This window comes from Euprymna scolopes, chromosome 30 (assembly GCF_053919585.1).
Source record: "Euprymna scolopes isolate OS-2025 chromosome 30, ASM5391958v1, whole genome shotgun sequence".
Lineage (NCBI taxonomy): Eukaryota > Metazoa > Mollusca > Cephalopoda > Sepiida > Sepiolidae > Euprymna > Euprymna scolopes.
The window spans coordinates 96272810-96293835 of record NC_136511.1 but is presented as its reverse complement, the minus strand read 5'-3'; the positions used below and the strand labels follow the sequence as shown (position 1 = coordinate 96293835).

The following is a 21026-nucleotide window of genomic DNA, read 5'->3' as shown; positions in this document are numbered from 1 at the left end:
GCATATACATCCGTCCACATTACAAAGACTAACAACTTCTACAGACTGCCCAAAATACACAAATTAATAAAACTTGCCATCTGATACACAAAACTCAGAATATATTAGCGCCCCAAACCCTAGTGACCTTACATTTAGACTCATTGTAGCAGGACCAGCCTGTCCAACAAGCAGACCTAGCAACTTAATAGACATCTTATTACAACTTTTCACAGATCAAGTTAAGAGCTACATAAGAGACGACATCCACTTTCTTACTACCTTACCCCATACAGTAGAAAACGGGACACTATTAGTTACATTAGTTTATATAATAATATACCCCATGAATTAGGAAAAGAAGCAATAACATTTTGGATCAACAGACACGCACAAACACTACATCCTAGATTCACAAAGCAAGATATACTGATAAAGATTAAAGACAATAACATTATCACAGACATTTACCCCAAACCTACAGACACCCAACAATACCTACATTTTAAAAGTCACCACCCTAAAAGCTGCATAAAAGCCATTCCCTACACCCTAGCATGTAGAATCTGCACCATAATCACGCACAAAAACCTTCGGACAATCCGACTCAAGAAACTACAAATAAATCTAAGAAAAATAAAATACCCACCACAACTTTTAGACAAAAGGATCCAACTTGCGATAAATATACCAGTAGAAGATTTGAGAACTCCTAAAAAACGAAACAAAGAACAAATCCTAACATACGTCTTCACACACAACACAAACAACCCAGAGCTTTTCACAGAGATAACGAAAAACCTCGTCCTACTTAACCAAAACAGCAAACTAAAGAACTTCCTTAAAGCAACAAAAATAATAAAAAGCAAACGCCAACCCAAAAACCTAAAATGCATTCTTACTTCATCCAAACTCAATCAAGACACAACAAAAGGAGTCACAAAATGCAACAAACAACGATGTGGAGTCTGCAACATAATATTAGAGGGAAACACATACACATTCACAAACATTCAAAATCTAAAAAAAAACGTGGTCTATGTAATAAAATGTGCAGCATGCGATAAATCCTACATAGGCGCCACAAAAAACCTTAGTAATAGAGTAGCCCTACACCGATCCAACATCAAAATCGCGGAAAATAGACACCTGCATGTATCACAGCATATACACACACGCAGCGAAGGCAGATTCGAGATAATGCCCATCTTCCAAACTGACAACTACTTCTACTTACTAACACAAGAAAAAAACTTCATAGCAAAGTTCAACCCCCCGCCTTAAACATCTCTCAATAATTATACACAAAATAGGCAAAACACAAAATACACTTACATGCATGCATACTTAGGTAAATGTGCACCCTCACACATGAAACAAAAGAAGCATAATAAAGCATGCGCACACTTTCATGGGCGCGCACATCCATATCCAGTATAATACCATTTCCCTAAACTAAGCAAACAATTAGAAATTATACGTGTGTATGTGTATGTGTATGTACACACATATGTGTGTATGTATATATATGTGTGTATGTGTGTGATTGTGTATACGTGTGTGTGTATATATATCATCTGTTATCTACCCTCCATCTTATTTGTGTGTATACGAGCACTTATGTTTGGGTGACTGATGTATGCATATGTGCTTGGATTAGGAAAGAAAGAAAACTTCAACCAATATATATGTAAGGTAAAGGTATATGAATATGTATGTGTGTGTGTGATTGTGGGTGCGTGTGTCCATATATATATGGGTGGATGGATGAATACGCATCTGTACGTGTGTGTGTACATATATATGTATGCATATATATGGGTGGGTAAATGCATTCGTGTGTGCATATGGATGTATGCGTATGTGTGAGTCCCTGCATATGTCTCTATGCATGTGTGTGTATATATGTGTGTGTGCCTGCATACATATGCGGATGTATGTGAGTGTGTATGTGCATACATGTATGTACATATATGTGTGTGTGCATATATATGTATGTGTGAGATTGTGTGTGTGTATGTGTATATTAATATTTTATTATTACACTTTATTTCAGTATTTAATTTATGTATTTCTGTTTTATTGAATGCTAGCGTTTTTCTCGTGCAGAAATGTTGATTTATCTACCAAGTTGATTGCAAAAATAGATTAGGTAATTGTATTCATTTTTAGTTTGTGAGAGGGGAATCTATCATCATACTTTCCCTTAAACACATCCGTTGGTCTTTTATTAAGTATAATACTTAATATATTTTTTTTTTTAATGGAGAGTAGAAAACGCATTGTGGATGCGTTATCGGCAGCTCCCGTTACTCTCGCTTCTCCTTATTTGTCCCTCAGTCCTCATTTTTTAATGAGTGATTTTTCTGACCAAGGGAGAAGAAAAAGCTGTTTTCTAGGTTGGCAGTATTTTGCGCGAACAGTTGGCAAAGATGGTGGAAATTTTCTGTTTCTATGTCTATCCTTGTAGCCATGGTCCTGGAGGTAAACGTTTTATCTGGGCTGACGTTATCCGCCTGATAGTCAGGGACTGTAATTGTAAGAAAGTAATAAAGAATGCAAGAGAGTTGTATGCTCAGTACGTCAAGTCCAAAGTAGCTGAGCAGCGACTTGGTTCCCACCAGTTTTGGCAAAAACAAACAGAATCATGAACAGAAGCATGTGCTCTATCCCAACTATCATCAAGGGACCTGAGGTAATCTCGTCAGCATCAGACAAAGCCAAACTCTTTGCCAAGAACTTTGCAGCTAATTCTACCCTTTGCAACCAAGGCTGCCAACCCCCAATATTTCCTCTTGTATTAGAAAACAGGCTATGTGATATGCATATATCTGTATGTGATGTTGCCAAGCTAATCAAAAACCTTGATTCCAGTAAAGCAACAGGCCCTGACTGTATTACAATTATAGTACTCAAAAAACGTCAACCAGAACTTGCGCCCATACTTACAAAACTGTTTAAACATTGTCTTAAGGAGAATAGCTTCCTATCACTCTGGAAAATCTCATCAGTTTGCCCTGTATTTAAGAATTCAGGCGATCGCTCATCCCCCTCTCAGTACAGGCCAATAAGTCTTCTGTGCATCATGAGTAAGTTGCTGGAATCTGTGTTAAATACAAAAGTAATCAACCATCTCAATAAAAATAACCTTCTTAGTGACACTCAATATGGTTTCCGTTCTGCTAGATCTACAGCAGATGTGCTAATGGTTATATCTCATAGGATTAGTGAATCTCTCGACGGAGGCAACCTTTCTAGGACAATTGCTCTTGACATATCTAAGGCCTTTGATAGGGTATGGCATAAAGGTTTACTTCACAAGATCTCTAGCTATGGTATAGCTGGAAATGTTTTCTCAATTATTAAATCATTTCTTTCTGATAGGCTCATAAGAGTAGTAGTTGAGGGACAAAAATCAGAAGCTCACAGTATTAATGCTAGAGTCCTTCAGGGGCCCAACTCTTTTCCTGATCTACATTAATGATCTTCCAAATCACATCCTTACATCATTTGTAGACATTTTTGCTGATGACACTACCGTCTATGGTAGCACATCTAAGACAGTAAATGACCAAGTTCTTTCCGATTCTCTCTCCTCTGATCTTGAGCACGTGGTACAATGGGGAAAGGAGTCGTTGGTTACTTTTAATGCATCTAAAACCAAGCCTCTCTCTTTACATCATCAACACTCTGATCCACATCTGGTATCAATTGAAATGAATGGCTCTCGTCTTCAGGAGACCTCAAGTTTTGACAAACTTCTGGGTTTGACTGTTACTCCTGATCTTAAATGGAACATGTACATCAAATCTGTTGCCAAGGCTGCTGGAAAAATGGTGGGACTTTCTATTGACCCAGTAGATATCTCACTGCTGATGCAATTCTCTATCTATATAAGAGCCAGATACGTCCAAGGATGGAATATTGTTGCCACATCTGGGCAGGAGCTGCTAGAAAAGACTTGTCCTGCCTTGATAGAATTCAAAATAGACTTTGTAGCCTCGTAGGAGATGTCCTTTTCTCTTCCCTGCAACCTCTATCTCACAGAAGAGATGTTGCGAGTTTGTCTCTGCTTTATCGTTATTTTCGTGGAAAGTGTTCGACTGAGTTTCAGTCTTTAAGAAACACTCGTCTAGCTGAAACCACTATCAATAATTCCCCCCCACATTTTATCTGTGCCTCAACCTAAATGTAGATTCCATGAACAATGCTTCTTTCTTAGAACTGCACGCCTGTGGAATTATCTTCCATTTTCCTGCTTTCCGGCTGACTACAATATGGTTGTCTTCAAGTCTAACGTAAACAAGTTCTTGATGAGCCGTTCCATATCAGTTAAATTTACCGAATTGGTTACTATATTGTCCAATTTCTACTGTATACTGTTTAACCCTTATCCTCGAGTGGCCTCTTGGCCTTGATAATGTGGCGATGACTGTGTAAAAAAATATATATATATATCATCTCCTACCTATTCTCCATCTTACTTGTGTGTGTGTGTGTGTGTGTGTGTGTGTGTGTGTGTGTGTGCGTGTATTTATGTTTGAATGATTAAGTACATGTATGCATGTGTTTGGATTGGGAAAGACAAAAAAAAAAAGAAATTAACCAATATGTGTGTGATTTATTAGTGGGTGTGTGAGTATGTAGGTGGGTATGTATATATGTATGCTTCTACATATATTTCTGTGTGTATATGTGTATATACATGCGTGCATATGCATGTGTATATGTACATGTATGTATGTGTGTGTGATTGTGTGTGAGTGTGTGCTATACATGGGGAAAGAAAGTCATTAAAAAACCATAAAAACCTTCACCAAATGGACAAAAAGCCCCCTCTTTGAACTTATCTCTGACTGAACACTACTAACACTTCTGTTGGGGACAGAATGTCTGAGACCACATCACTCTCATTTTAAAAAAAACCTTTTTAAGAAAATATCTGAAGAGAGCAAAACAAAGCTTGAAACACGTTATAAAAATATTTTAAAATAAAAATATGATAAAAGGCTGCAAACCCCACAATTGTTGATAGCTACACTTTTAAATATATATATATATACATACATATATATATATATATATATATATATATATATATATATATATATATATATATATATATCCAAGTAAGCTTCATTAAACAAAACCAACATCTTCAGCCTATCCATCCCTTTATTCAATGATTATTTTTCATTTATTGCAATACGTTCAAGAAATGTTTAGTAATGTACTTTTTCATGAATTACAATAAGAATTGAGTCAAATGTTTGAACTTCGGATCCCACTTCACATCCCTGCCTACATTTTCCAGTTCTTTTGTTTTGTCACTGGCATGTGGTAATAGTAGATAGTTTCCTCTCAGAAACTGGTACTAAAAACTTGAATATTGTCTGAAACATAATACAGGCCATTGCTGTGTTAGGCCACTGAAATGCCATAGGACAACATGTCAGATGCTGACAGCTCCATCTTAGCATACCCTCCACTCTCAGTGCTGAGATTCAGTTAGGTTTTCAGAGATTCTCTTCTTGCTATCATTGAAACCACTACCAAGTGTTTCAAGATATCAGCAGAGGATACAAGCCTTATCCTCTAAAATCATACTGCAAATCAGAGAAATACATTAAAAGATCAGTCCTGAATGACATAACGTTAAGAACAGATATTTTTAGAGGCAATCATTACTTTTAATAATGAAAATACAATTGGTTTTGCTTTTTTATAATATGATCAGCTGACGAGAGGGCAGTCAACCATTGTTTGATTTTAGCTATGTGATCACAAATATAACGAAGATGGCTCTTTTCATTTCCTATTTTTCAAAATACCAAGTACTGGATGTGGGTTAATGTACCCTGCTCTGTGTAAATGCCTATCACCTTTTCCCTACAGGGCATTTGAAGCAGAATTGTTTTGTTTATTTTATTTTATTTTTATTTTTTGACAACTAAAATGAATCTAATAGTAGTATTCACCAAAAAGCAACGATATTCATTCAAAACTTCTATCAGGATTGTATTCTATTGCTTGTATAAATTACTAAATATTTTATTAAATGTTTTGGTGATTATAAAATTAACACATTAGTTTATTAACAGAGAATAGTTTCCCATGTGAGGGGACGGAACAGGATTTCATAAAGGTTTTAGAGACAGCATCGATAAATATACAGCCAGCTATCATCATACATATAATCAGAATAGATAAAATAGAAGTTTATGGATCAATATTTTCCTAAATATTATTATATACAACAAATACTGAAAAATGCTCAAAGTGATTCCCTCATTGCAACACCTAAAAATAATAAACAACCAGGATGAGAATGCAAGGTAAAAAAAATCTATTATAAAAGAAAGTGGTATTTCTGTCTGCCTTAGCTAATTATTATGACAATATCTTTAAATACTGTAATATTTGTTCATTTGGTATCATCAGGGGCTAAATTATTGAAGATTTGGGGAAAAAATTTAATTAAAAAAATTACTTTCTTTTATTTTTACTAGTAATTGTTCTAAAATTAACACCGAAATTAGGTCAAATAATCGGCTGCAATTGCTTTTATTTTTCTTGTGTTCTTTCTTTTATAACAAACAAGTTGTCAAAGTTTGCATATGAAAGAGAAAGGGGGCAGATAGAGGGAGAGGTGTGTTCAAAAAGTAACATTACCGTGTATGTAAGAATGTTTTGACCAAATACAATGAACGAAGAGAGAGAGAGAGAGAGAGAGAGAGAGAGAGAGAGAGAGAGAGAGAAAGAGAGAGAGAGAGAGAGAGAGAAAGAGTGTGTGTGTGTGTGTGTGTGTGTGTGTGTGTGTGTGTGTGTGTGTGTGTGTTTAAACTCTTCTGTTGTGTTATCAATGCCCCGAGCACTGCCGAGTAGCACGAGTCCTACTAGTATGATAAAACCCCTTCATTTCCAAAAACGTCGCAAGATGAGGTTAAGTAAATGTGTCGGATATCTACCTGCAGGACATTTATGTACAGTATGTGATAAACATCTTTGTTAGGTAAAACAGCCAGGTGGTGAAATTAGGTTAAAGTAATAAGTGAGCAGGTGGTTCCTTTCTCGAAATAGTATTGATTTGTTTTATGGAAAAATGTTTTCAATTCACAGTGCATTAAAAAAAACAAAAACAACAACAAAAAAAAAACGCAGTTTGCTATCACATGACATACGTTTTAGAGTCATCAATATGTTGCATCTTAATGGTTATATCAACTCAGTTTTAGTTTTATTTACTTTTGAAAACTTATACACCCCCCCCCCCCACATATATATATAGGGGGGGTGCAAGAAGAATTAGAGAAATTCTTTAAAAGACTTATCATACAATTAAGGTAGAGCTTAAATACAGAAAGAAAAAGGAAAAAAATGACAAAATAAAAATATATACTAATGCATACAAATTTAATCGTTCATTCAATAGGGAGATTACATCAATCAGGGGTACAGGATATATATGCTCTTTATAGCTAGGTATTTCGAAGTCTAATGCTTCTCATCAGAAGAGGAGCAGAGGTGCTAGGTATTAGAAATGTAATGTTTAGCGATAACTACATTAGGAACAAAATGATCAGGTGTGTAAGGTAGAGGGTAAATAGTATGAATGTGGAGGGAGCAGAGTTAGAGACCTAAAGTGATTAAGGTGGTATAAGACGAAATTGGGATTATTACATAATTGATATAAATGGTATATAATGAGGTTTGCTATGGTATGTTAGAGGGTTCTGAGTTCAATACGCACATATTTATTATTTATTTGGTTTTTATTTTTAATTTTTTATCATCTAATAATTTATACTTTGTTTAATACTGCCTTGTACTTTTATGCTCTTTCTGACATATACTGACTTAACTTCCGATCTCTATTTCAATCAGGCTCCCTAATTCTTTATTTTTATAAGAGCCTCTACCACTTCGCTTTCTTCCACTATAGTTTCTCAATATTAATGTACATCTCCACATATGACATGTACTTTTGAAGACATAACGGAAAAGAAAAAATGAGATAAAAGTCAATTTTATTCGCAAAATCTTTAATAGAATGTTAAAACATATGTCATAAGAGAATTATGAAAAAAAAATGGAGATTTATATTTTTGTTTTGCCGCAACAATGAGTTCAGTTTACAATTTTAAATTCATTATAAATGTGAATTTATATCTATTGACATAAAATTTTTAAATGTGAATTTATATCTATTGACATAAAATTTTTAAATGTGAATTTATATCTATTGACATAAAATTTTTAAATGTGAATTTATATCTATTGACATAAAATTTATAAATGTGAATTTATATCTATTGACATAAAATTTTTAAATGTGAATTTATATCTATTGACATAAAAATTTTTAAATGACCAGAGATTAAATTTAGATTATTGGACAAGTGACCATGGGATATTCTGTTAATGATATAATTAATATTTTAAATGTATCACAAGTGAATGATTTTCTGTTTAAATGGTGGCTAAAAATGTTTAAACGTTAGATAGTGAAACAGTTTATGGAATGAAAGTTTTTTTTAATTTAGTGAGTCCTGAGATTAACCGACTTGATTTTGATGTATCATTAGAAAATTTATGCCCCTCCCTTCACTGCAATTCTATTCAACATCTCGTACCCATTCCGTTATCTCTTTTTTAAATTTTAACATGTATTTCCTAAAATTGTTTAGTTACAAAGAAAATGATATGTTGATCTATTGTCTTTAGACATAGTTTGAAAGGAAGGGAGATCTAAGTTGCTGGATTAACAGAATCTCCACATCCTTAACGGATTTGTTGTGTCAATTTTAATGTATCTTTTTTTTATGGAGTGCATCTTTAGGACATATGGATAAGATTTTATTGTATACTTTTAGATTTTTATGCTTGCCTGATGCAAGATAAACAACTGTGAACTATGTGTTGGTCTATGCGATTTTGTCTTTAGAAATAGGATCATATTGATTATTTTAAATGCATCTTTTTGTCGCAGTCTATAATGCTTAAGTTTAGACTGTCATGAATACATTGTTATTCTAGCTATTTTATACAGATGTGCTTGTGTAAATAAATAAAATCAGCAACAAACCAACACTTCCACATATTATAAAATCAAATACACAAAACCTACAAAGTAGACAAACAAGTTATAACAAATTCATGCATGCATTAAACTTTCTGAAAACCAACATAAGAAAATAAAATTAACTACATCACCAAATATATAACAACAAACCTAATAATAATAAACAATAATAAAACCTCAAATTAAACCTTAAGTCAAACGAATGTACTGCATATAGTACATACATTGGCTATACAACTGCAACTCCTTCACAACATTATATACACCTAATACAAGCACAATTGAACACTGCATAACCCCATATAATATCAAATATAAAATATGTTTTCTTGTATTAATAATAATAATAATAATAATAATAATAATAATAATAATAATAATAATAAAAATACATACAACCAGCTCCAACAGGAAAATAATTGTAGGAATGTGAAATTCCTAACTAATGATCTACATAAGACCAGGGTTATTCCATGTCAAATCATCCAGAAATATAGGATTTTGACACCCATACCCTCAGATTTGGCTGTAATTTGCAGTGCAGGTAGACAATATAGAAACTAAGAAATCCTGAAAATTTGAGCATCTAATTCCAAGCGGTTTCCGATTTAGAGCATTTTTTGTTTTCGTTTTTGCTGCATAATGTGGCGCCCGGGATAAATTTTGTGATGTCATTGAATATTTTCTGATTGAAAGATCGTGTGGCTCTGAAAATTTGCACAGGTATTTTGACCCAAGGAATCCAAAAATGGCATTAGATTTGCTAAAAAGTGAATCCTTATACAGATATTAAGGGTTTTTGGATTTTTTACCCATATGCCCCAAAATCCAATACAAAAAGGGTGTGGCTGATATGGTAATGCATTTTTTTTTTCATATATTTTTTCTAGACACAATAAATTACCTCTGGATCAAAAATGGTAAAAAGTTCTTGTTCCGTTCACTCACAGTTGAAAGTCGGGTCTATTTTCGATGATAATGAAAAATATTCCCTCCCCTATTAGATGTAATAATTAATTTAGACATTTGCTAAACTGACATCACACCTTAATTTTGGAATAAATTTGCAAGTAAGTCTGATGTTAAAAGTAAACAGGCTCAATACAATCAGATATTTACAATAAAAGTACTTCTAAGAAAGGCTTTCTCCACACATTTATCTCTCACATTAATTGTGTCTTGATCAAAAATGGTTAAAAGTTTTTTTTGTTCATTCACATTGTCTGTTGAAAGTAAAACCTTTTTCAAAAGTCTTGAGATCATTTAAAAACTATGTACACTCATTTTCTGCCTTTTTGACTCCTCCCTTTGTCACTTTTCTTATGCAAAAAATGTCAATTTTGATAAGGGCTGTTTGTTTTAGCTAGGCCCCTCTCTGAGCGAACATACTATTACATACACAAAAATGAACTTGAACTATTCCATGAGAAGTATCCTAATGGGACACAACTAGTTTCGATATGTTAAGTCAGGGGAGTGGCCATTCATGCTAAATTCCATAAATTTTATCTTCAAACAGGCGTCCATTAAAAAAGGTTTAATATGTAAAAATAAAGTTAAAATAGTTGCAGTGAAATGGTATTCAAAAATAGTGGATTTCTCAACCAAAGTCAGCATTCAACATTTACATGCTGTTGTGTTCTTTATGCCACTGAAATGCAGAAATGGTTTTTTGATATTCTTGGTCAGTTATTGTGTATGTCCTTCCAGTACATGTTGTTGGGGATACAACACAAAGAATTTTCTTGATGGGAACAAACCATGTATCATCAATCTGTGGCCAACTGAATGTCCTGCGTGGTCCATGGGGATGCATGAACTTAAGTTACATCACCTTCCTCTGCATTTATTTCATTCACAATACCGACCCACCAGAAAGAGTTATAAATACAGATTATATATTGGATTGGTGTGATGTCAGAGATATAAAGAATTGATGGCAAGTTGAAGTCATGAATATCAATATATAGTTCATCCTCACTGCACAACTTACACTCACTGCCAATTTGTGATGTTCACAATGGTACAAAATGGTGACTAGCTCTGGTTCCTAGCACTGTATCTCCCCTGGAAAACCTTGCTTCAAGCGACTTTCTCACCTCCTTCATGGTTTCCTTACTGATCGCAAAGAAACGGATAGCAGACATCTCCTGGCAGACAGCAAGCATGGCTTTATAATCAAGGATTTGAATATTTGGAGCGACCGCTTAGCCACATGGCGTTTTACTGAACCACCAATTCCATCACAAGGGTATTTTCCATGACTGGTGGCAAAGAAAACCCACTCACCTTCAATCCCAAAGTCCTCCTTATGCAAGCATAAATTGATAAAATTCTTAAAGTTTTTATATTGAGCCCCACAGCCATCACTGAAGTAAATCATTTTGTTCACATGCGGTAATAAGGTCCGGATTAAGTCAACAGTCTGTGTCTGAGTTTGATACACAAATGCAGTGTCATGGGTGTTGTCATCAGAAATAAAACATAATGAAATATGCTTTAGCTGCTGATCAGAATGTCGGTAGTAAATCACTACTGGGTGTAGGGTACAATATTCCTTGCTCCAATGATAACTTTGAATTTCGTCTTGTATTAAAAATTTGAAGTTTTCTGCAAAGTCTCCTAAAACAAGTACCTCATTGGAACTAAGATTCTCCTTCTTTTGATTCAAGTATCCGGCTTGGCATTTTGTTAGATATGAGTGTCTAGTAAGATTATCAATGGTGTCAATCAATAGATCTTTATATTCTGCGTATGTTGTTGTACGGATACTTAATGTTGCATGGCCGCTTGTGTCCCATTGACTAAAATGAAATTCGTCATCAGGGTTCATATCATACAGTTCCTCATCCAAGAATTTCTGCAATTCTTCTCTACCAAGGCAGTTTTCACAGCGATGCATTCTTGTTAGAAGAATCACAAACTAACTTTGAAATCAAATCTTTGTAAGTAACGTTCCGTTTTATGGCATCAACAAGAAGTTTTGCATTCTGATGTATGCCACAGACACAAACAGAATGTGTACCCATAGATCCAGCTAAAACACACCACTTTAGACGCATCTCTGCAAATTTGGAAAACCCCACTTTGATATCAGGATACTTCAAAGGCAAACGACCGATATCTTTGCAGATGGCAAAAGATCTAGAGGCAAGAGCGTATAATGTAATGCCAGGTCATTTTGGATTCCTTGGGTCAAAATACTTACCTGTGCAAATTTTCAGAGCCACACGATCTTTCAATCAGAAAATATTCAAAGAAATGACATCACAAAATTTATCCCGGGCGCCACATTATGCAGCAAAAATGAAAACAAAAAATGCTCTAAATCGGAAACCGCTTGGAATTAGATGCTCAAATTTTCAGGATTTCTTAGTTTCTATATTGTCTACCTGCACTGCAAATTACAGCCAAATCTGAGGGTATGGGTGTCAAGCCCTGGATGATTTGACATGGAATAACCCACCATAAAATTGCATTTAACATAGGTGCTAACAACTAGTCAAACAAATAAAAACATATCGATAAATACAGAATGACATCCCTCACCCTCCGCCAAAATAAGAGACAAAAAACAACAAAATATCACTTGGAACTGTGGATATTCAACGCCTCTATCCACTATGCCACGGGCCCCGAAGGGCAACGAAGGTTGGATTTTTTGGTCTTGGAATCCTAGTTTTTTTTTTTTTTGTTGTTACCTGTATTTCCATTCTCGGGTCCATACCGAATGGTATATATATATATATATATATATATATATATATATATATATATATATATATATATATATATATATAATTTAATTATTTGTATTCTTTGAGAATTCCAGGTGAGCATTGTCTGAAGATAAAAGTTTCAATCCTACCCAAAGCTGGCCAGAGGATTAGTTGACCAAAACGTGGTGAGACGACAACAACTATGGAAGGCAGTAATTGCTGAAGATACAGTTAAGAGACTTAGCATTCCTAAGATGAAGATAACAGTCCACAAATAAACAAATAAAATATACAAATTACTCATCTCAAAGAATTCCAATAATTAAATAATATATAAGCAAAATATCATTTGAAGAAAATTTTGAAAATCGAAAGTGCACGAGATGGATCATATTACAATCTATACTCCTATGAATTTGCTTTTTTGGGTGTGTATTGATATTCATATTAAACCCCCCCCCCATTTATTTAAAAAGGAAATTCAACTTTGTTATGTATGGATCGTGGAATTGCATTCATCTGTAAAAGATGTAGCTAATTTGCATATTCTTTTAAACATTCATTTTAATTAATTCCCTGTTAGTTTTTTGATTTTCTTGTGGGATGATCATCTTTAGTTAACTATTACGTGTAATTATATTCATGCAGATATTCTACATGATTTATACTTGCATAATATTTGCGTAAAAAGGTTATAGTAAACACAAACCTCTTTCTATATATATTTATGTATGCGTATAGTTTTTGGTCTACAGAAATGAAATTTAATATATAGGGCATTCGAACGCATGCAAAACTTTATATTTAGGTTTTAGCCAGGGAAAATCGGTGCAAAAGTGTGAACAGGTGAAGGTTGAACTACAACAATACGAATATGCATGCCTAACGTAATAGTTATTGGTTTATGTTTTAATTTTTAGCCTTGCAGCAAATATGTCTTCATAGCTCAGGCATTAACGGCAAAGGAAAAAGTAAATCGTAAGCTAAACGTTCTCGTTTTGATTCTCGGTGGTAGCGCACGAGTCATTTTTTCTTTTTAAATCATTATCATAAACTGGGTTCAATATAATAATAAATACGAAATCTGCATTAATCAAAATATCATATTTAAGCATATTTTACGACCGGCCAATGCCGGGTGACCTGCTAGTATTGGATCTAAAGTCCATAAATTATTTTTTTAATATGAAAATACATTCAGATAGAAACGCCAGTAGTTACATGTTTTGCATCAGAATGTATAAAAATCCAAAAACATGAACTATGTGTTTCAGCGGCGAGTGCAAATTTATTCACAAAAAAAACATTGGAATACATTAGGAGTGTGGATTTCTGTTAATCAACGAAAAAATTTGTTTTTGGTTTTATTTATTTTTTTCCATGAATTTTCATCACATGGGACCCAGGACTCATTAAATTGAAAAGGTAGCAGTATCATCACACACACACACACACACACACACACACACACACACACACACACACACACACACACACACACACACATCCCCAAAACCTCTGGCCTTGATGGAGGGGAGACTAAAACTTGCTGCTATGGTTTCAAATGACAGCAAGGGAAGACTTGATTCCAAATATTTCTCATATGTTATATCTCTCCTCTTTTGGAAATAGGGTACGATTATGAATATCTCCAGTATCAAATAATCCTTATACGCTGTGAAATTTACTTTATGTATGAAAACCAAAGAGTTTGGTAGAGTTCTCAAAGGTAAAATCGCTGAACTTTGACCCCTTAACAGCCAAATTTCTGGCCAAAAACGGATTACAAAGATTTTACCGAATCTCAGTACCCTGTACATCAAATTTCGAGTATCTAGACTGAAAATTGACAGAGTTATTGCATAGGGAAATGTACACAGACACACAGACAGACAGACACGTTCACTTTTATAGATATACATATATATATATATATATATATATATATATATATATATATATATATATATTTTATAGATATACATATATATATATATTTTATAGATATACATATAGATTTCAGCCTGGCGTTGCCCGGGAGTTTGGAGGTGTATGTTGAGAAAAAAAAAAAAAGTGGTAGTAGAAAGGCAGGCTCGAACCCGTACAGCAAAGGAGGAAAAGAATGGGGAAAAAACATGACGTCTTTGCTGTTACGACCACCGCAAAACCGGAAGTGATGTAGGTTTAAATTAAAGCTAGACAATCGAAAGGAGAGGATGACTTTCGAAAATATCAGCGAAAAAAGCGACCCCCCCCTCCCTGTAGATAAGTGCCCAGTTGAAGGTGAAGATATTAATGTTTTTAGCCAATTTTTCGATATGTGTCGTCTGAAAAGTCGAACTTCAAAACGATACGGGATCTCACTGGCTACTTAATTGGCTGAAAAATGTGAAGCTCGCAGTTTGTTTACAAACAAGCGATTTGAAAACTGTACAAGTGGCGGACGGATGTTTGTTTAAATAGACATTCGAAAGGGTTATTTGTGGGCATTGCTTCCGTGGTCGAGTGGTAGAACTGCCGACTGTCAACACGGCGGTTCTAGGTTCGATCCTTGGCTTGGGAGAGGTTATAGTCTAGCGGCACTGATGAGTTGTGATATGACGAAACAGGACTGTATGTCGATGACTAAAGATATATATATATATATAAGACGTTGGAAATTCAAAAAAGAGTGGGGGTGCTGCGCTGTTAAAGAGAGGGAAATTTTAGTGACGTCATATAGTTGTTACTGTAATTTTAACGGATATGAACGCAGTTAATATTCTTACTGGAGAGAAATATATCTGTTGAAATTCAAATATAGGTTTGTAACAGAAATGAAATGAGTGTTATGTAATTTATTGATGTAGAGTATATGTATTAATTATTATAGGGGGTGTTTGAATGGTGTGAGAGGGTGTCTACAGTTAAATTATGTTCTTTTAATAAAAGTTTACTTATTAATGGCGCTATGTTATAGAAACATGCACGTTCTTTAATTGTGCTTGAATTTGCGATGAGCGCAGATTCAAGAAGTCTCCGGTGCCGTTTATTTGAAATAAATTTAACTACTTTTATTTCAAATAAACCGCGCCCCTCCTTTTTGAATTTCCAACGTCTTTTTCCGTTTTTCTGAAATAGAACAGCGTCACACTGTGCACGTGAAACATTTTCAAATATTTTCTACTGGTATTTTTTGTTTCTTAATCTCATTCATCCAGAGGAAGTCTCAAAATAAAGACGAAACGTTGATGAACACATAATACGGTTTGTTCCTTTTTATTTCTCTCTCTCTATATATATATACATACATACAAATATACACATATATACATACATATATATAGAGAAATAAAAAGGAAAAAACCGTATTATGTGTTCATCAACGTTTCGTCTTTATTTCGAGACTTCCTGAAGCGAAACGTTGATGAACACATAATACGGTTTTTTCCTTTTTATTTCTCTATTTTGTCGGAATACTATTTCCATTATTTTCATCATACACACACACACACACACACACACACATATATATATATATATATATATATATATATATAGACATACACACATACAGAAATATATATATATAAATATATACATATGAATATATGCATATATATAAATATATAAATATATATATAAATATATGTATAAAACTATATATATATATATATATATATATATATATATATATATACAGTGTGACTCCCCCCCCCAAAAAAAAAACGGGCCCAACTCTAATTAGGCCCCGCTTCTTAGTGTTTTGTCCGAATGAAATGAAACTTTGGTCATAACTAGTTTATTATATTCAAAGCATCACATCAAAACACTAGGCTCTTTGGCCTTTTTTTCTCCGTTCTACAGCATATGTTCTAGATGGCCTCCATTTAGCTTTTGTTTTCTTTGGGTCAACCTGTATATATATATATGAATATCTATAATATAAAGCTGAATGTGTGTGTGTGTGTGTGTGTGTGTGTGTGTGTGTGTGTGTGTGTGTGTGTGTGGTCACGAATAAGCTCCTATATGGTTGACTATTATAGAAAACTGATCACATATAATGATAGAAGATGTATCGAGACACAGGAATGGGTATTTTGATCTGGCAGAACGGTGGTTCATTAAAATTGTGAGGTTTGCGTTCACGCCTGATCCATAAAGTATGGAAATAAAAAATTTAACAATTCAAAAAAAAAAAACGTTTACAAGTGTTTTTGATATAGATGTACATAATAATACTTTGATAAGTATGTCTTAACTAAAATAGGGATGGTATAATAAAATTGTGTGGTCTGCGTTTGAGCCTGGCCTCCATAGAATGGAAATAGGCACAAACCTTAACAAAGACTTTTCATATCTATCTGCGTAAGTATACTTGGATAATTATGTTTCACTTTGAAGAAATATAGTATAATAAAATTATGGGGTGTTCGTTCGCGCCTGACCTCCATAGTTTAACAAGTTTTTTTTTTAATATAGATCCACAGAATATTGTGATAAGTGTTTCAGTGTGAACAGGTATGGTATAATAAATTATGGGGTTTATCTATTTTATTTTTACTTTCCTCATATTTTGCTTTGGTTTTGATACCCCTAAATTCAACCTAAATTTACAACCCTTCCTTTTCATAACCTATCATACTTTCATAAATCAGAGTCCATTTTCTGTAGGCTGTTTTTGAACCCAGTCAACGACGGGTACTTTTGCTAGTATATACATATTTATATTATATATATATATATATATATATATATATATATATATATATATATATATATATATGTATATATATATATAAATATATATATACCTATATATAAAGAAATATATATATATATACCAATAAATATATAAATATATATATATCAATATATATATATATATCTATAATATATATATATCAATATATATATATATATATATATATATCAATATATATATATATATATATATATCTATAATATATATATATCAATATATATATATATATAAATAAATATATATATATATACATATATATATCAATATATATATATATCAATAAATATATATATACATATATATATCAATATATATATATATCAATAAATATATATATACATATATATATCAATATATATATATATCAATAAATATATATATATACATATATATATATCAATAGATAGATATATATATATATCAATAAATATATATATATACATATATATATCAATAGATATATATATATCAATAAATATATATATATACATATATATATCAATAGATATATATATATATCAATATATATATATATATACATATATATATCAATAGATATATATATATATCAATATATATATATATCAATAGATATATATATATCAATATATATATATATCAATAGATATATATATATCAATATATATATATATATCAATAGATATATATATATATAGAAATATCAATATATATATATATATCAATAGATATATATATAGAAATATCAATATATATATATATATCAATATATATATATATCAATATATATATATATATCAATATATATATATATCAATATATATATATATCAATATATATATATATATATCAATATGTATATATATATATATATATATATATATATATATATATATGTGTGTGAACAAATGATTAATAAAACATGTTAAAAAACATCTTGAAACATATTTAATTTTAAAAAGGAAGCACAAGGTAAGTGGATAGTCCTTAATCTGCGGAGTTTAGAAGAAATACTCTCCTTCTCATCAGAGGGCAAGAATTAGCAAAATGTGGGATCGGATTTTGCATGTAAAAGTATTTAATGAAACCACAAGTAAGTCACAGATCTTACTTGGTTAAAAAAAAAAGGTGAGGTAAGGGGAATAGGAGGTAAAAGAAAAAATGATAAAAAAATTTCACATGAATGGATAGTCCGGTGAAGTGTAAAAAATCCAAGAATGGTAAAATCCCATCTTCCAGTTACGTGATTCCTTTGGAACTTACCTGTTGGATTGGAAGTTTTTAATTCGACCGTGTTTGGATTTTACCATTCTTGGATTTTTTACCCTTCACATTGACTTACTTATTATATAAGTATTTGTAATAAAAGATAAAGGTTGCAACCATTTAACATACCTTAGAGATTATATTGAAAACATTTTCAAACACTTTTTTCCTTTTAAGCAGTTCAGTTGATTTTCATGCGATCTATACAATAGGTATGTACCATCCAATATGTTTTGAAGAATCAAACTTTAAATGTGGTCAGCAGATGTTCAAATCGACAAGACCAAACTTGTTAGAACTACCGCTCTTATTTACTACGACCTGCTTTCAAGAATGCAGTTTTAAATCGTGTGCTTTTTAAAGTCTCATATCCCTAAAGTAAAAAGTATTTAGACTAAGAAAAAAAATCAGTCTATTATATAAAGTTGTCCGTTGATGTAGATGTATCCAGCTAAAAGTAAAAAACTACATAAGACACACACAAAACTAATATGTTCTTTTTCATCATTCAGACAAAATAAAGGCAACTTTTGTTTTTAATTATTTGGAGAGTTACTAATAAAAGTAGTCAGAGGATGGACATTATTTTTACATGTTGTTCATGACCCAGGGTAGGGGGTGGGGGCATATATATATATATAGTACTAAATCATTTAAAAAAAAAAAAAGGAAACACATTTATTAATGAAAAAATGGATATTCAAATTATAACTTTGAAAAGTGACTTCAATTCTTAACTAAATAATAACGTTTAGCTCGCACACAAAAGTAGTTGAGAAATATGTTTAAATATATTTCTTAAAACAAGGTGGCCACTACTCACCCCTCAAATAACACCACAAACACCACAAATAAACATCTGGGAGAAGGGGTGAATGTAAAAACCTTTACAAGGTCACACCAGTTTGGGCAAATAGAAAACAGGATCCTGAACAGAAACATGTGTTCTATCCTAACTATCATCAATGGATCTGAGGTAATCTCGTCAGCATCAGACAGAGCCAAACTCTTTGCTAAGAATTTTTCACCTTATTCTACCCTATGTGACCAAGACCATTAATCCCCAATATTTCCTCCTGTATCAGAAAACATGCTATACGACATACAAATATCTACTTCACAAGATCTCTAGCTACAGTATAGCTGAAAATGTCTTCTCTCAATTACTAAATCATTTCTTTCTGATAGGTTCATAAGAGTAGCGGTTGATGTGCAGAAATCAGAAACTCACACTCCCTCAGGGGTCCATCCTGGGCCCAACTCTCTTCCTGATCTATATCAATGATCTTCTAAATCACATCCTTAGATCACTCGTAGACATTTATGCTGACGACACTACCATCTATGGCAGCATATCAAAAGCCGTAAACGACCAAGTTCTCTCTAATTCTCTCTCCTGTGATCTTGAGCACATGGTAGAATGGAGAAAGAGGTGTCTGGTTACTTTTAATTCATCTAAAAGCAAGGATCTTTCTTTACATCATCAACGCTCTAATCCCCATCTAGCATCAATTGAAATGAATGGCTCTCGTCTTGGAGGGCTCCATGTTTTGACAAGCTACTGAGTTTTACTCCTGATCTGAAATGAAACATGTACATCAAATCCGTTGTCAAAGTCACTGGAAAAATGGTGGAATCCTTCTATCGATCCAGTAGATATCTCTGCTGATGCAATTCTCTACCTATATAAGAGCCAGATACGTCCAAGGATGGAGTACTGTTGCTACATCTAGGAAAGAGCTGCTAGAAAGACCTTATCCCACCTTGACAGAGTTCAAAATAGACTTTGTAGCCTAGTAGGAGATGCCCTTTTCTCTTCCCTGCAACCTCTTTCTCACAGAAGAGACGTTGCGAGTCTGTCTTTGCTTTATCATTATTTTCATGGCAAGTGCTCGTCTGAGCTCCAATCTATGGTCCCTCATCACAAAACTTTCATGAGGAACACCTGATGATATAATCACCAAAGCCATCATTGAACGTTGATAAAACAAAACCTGTTTGATATTCATAACTGAAACATGGTGGACAAGTCAAGCACAAATTTAAATTTGTACAAAATATGGTTGAATTACAGAAAGGATTGTGAATTTTATCAACAATTTTATGGCATTTTTGAAGATCACTTTGTCGTAATTAGTTAGTAATCAAAAGTTATTTCAATGCAAAAAAAAAAGGAATAAATATATAGAATAGACCACAGAGTGTCTCAAAAATATACAAATCCATTGTTGATAATAGTTTAGAGTTATGACAGTTT

The 21026-nt window shown here is 32.8% G+C and overlaps 1 protein-coding gene across 4 annotated transcripts in view; it reads right to left on the bottom strand.

Annotated features, from left to right (window-relative positions):
- Window positions 1-21026, bottom strand: part of LOC145254896 (zinc finger MIZ domain-containing protein 1-like) — a 1089917-nt gene that overhangs the window by 929224 nt on the left and 139667 nt on the right. The window contains exon 1 of one of the 4 annotated variants that reach the window (XM_080113823.1): window positions 18899-19019. The exons of the other annotated variants lie outside the window; for them this stretch is intronic. The gene's annotated coding sequence lies outside the window, so the exon portion shown is untranslated. Of the gene's footprint in view, window positions 1-18898; window positions 19020-21026 lie in introns of those variants that run through there. 4 annotated transcript variants of the gene reach the window in all.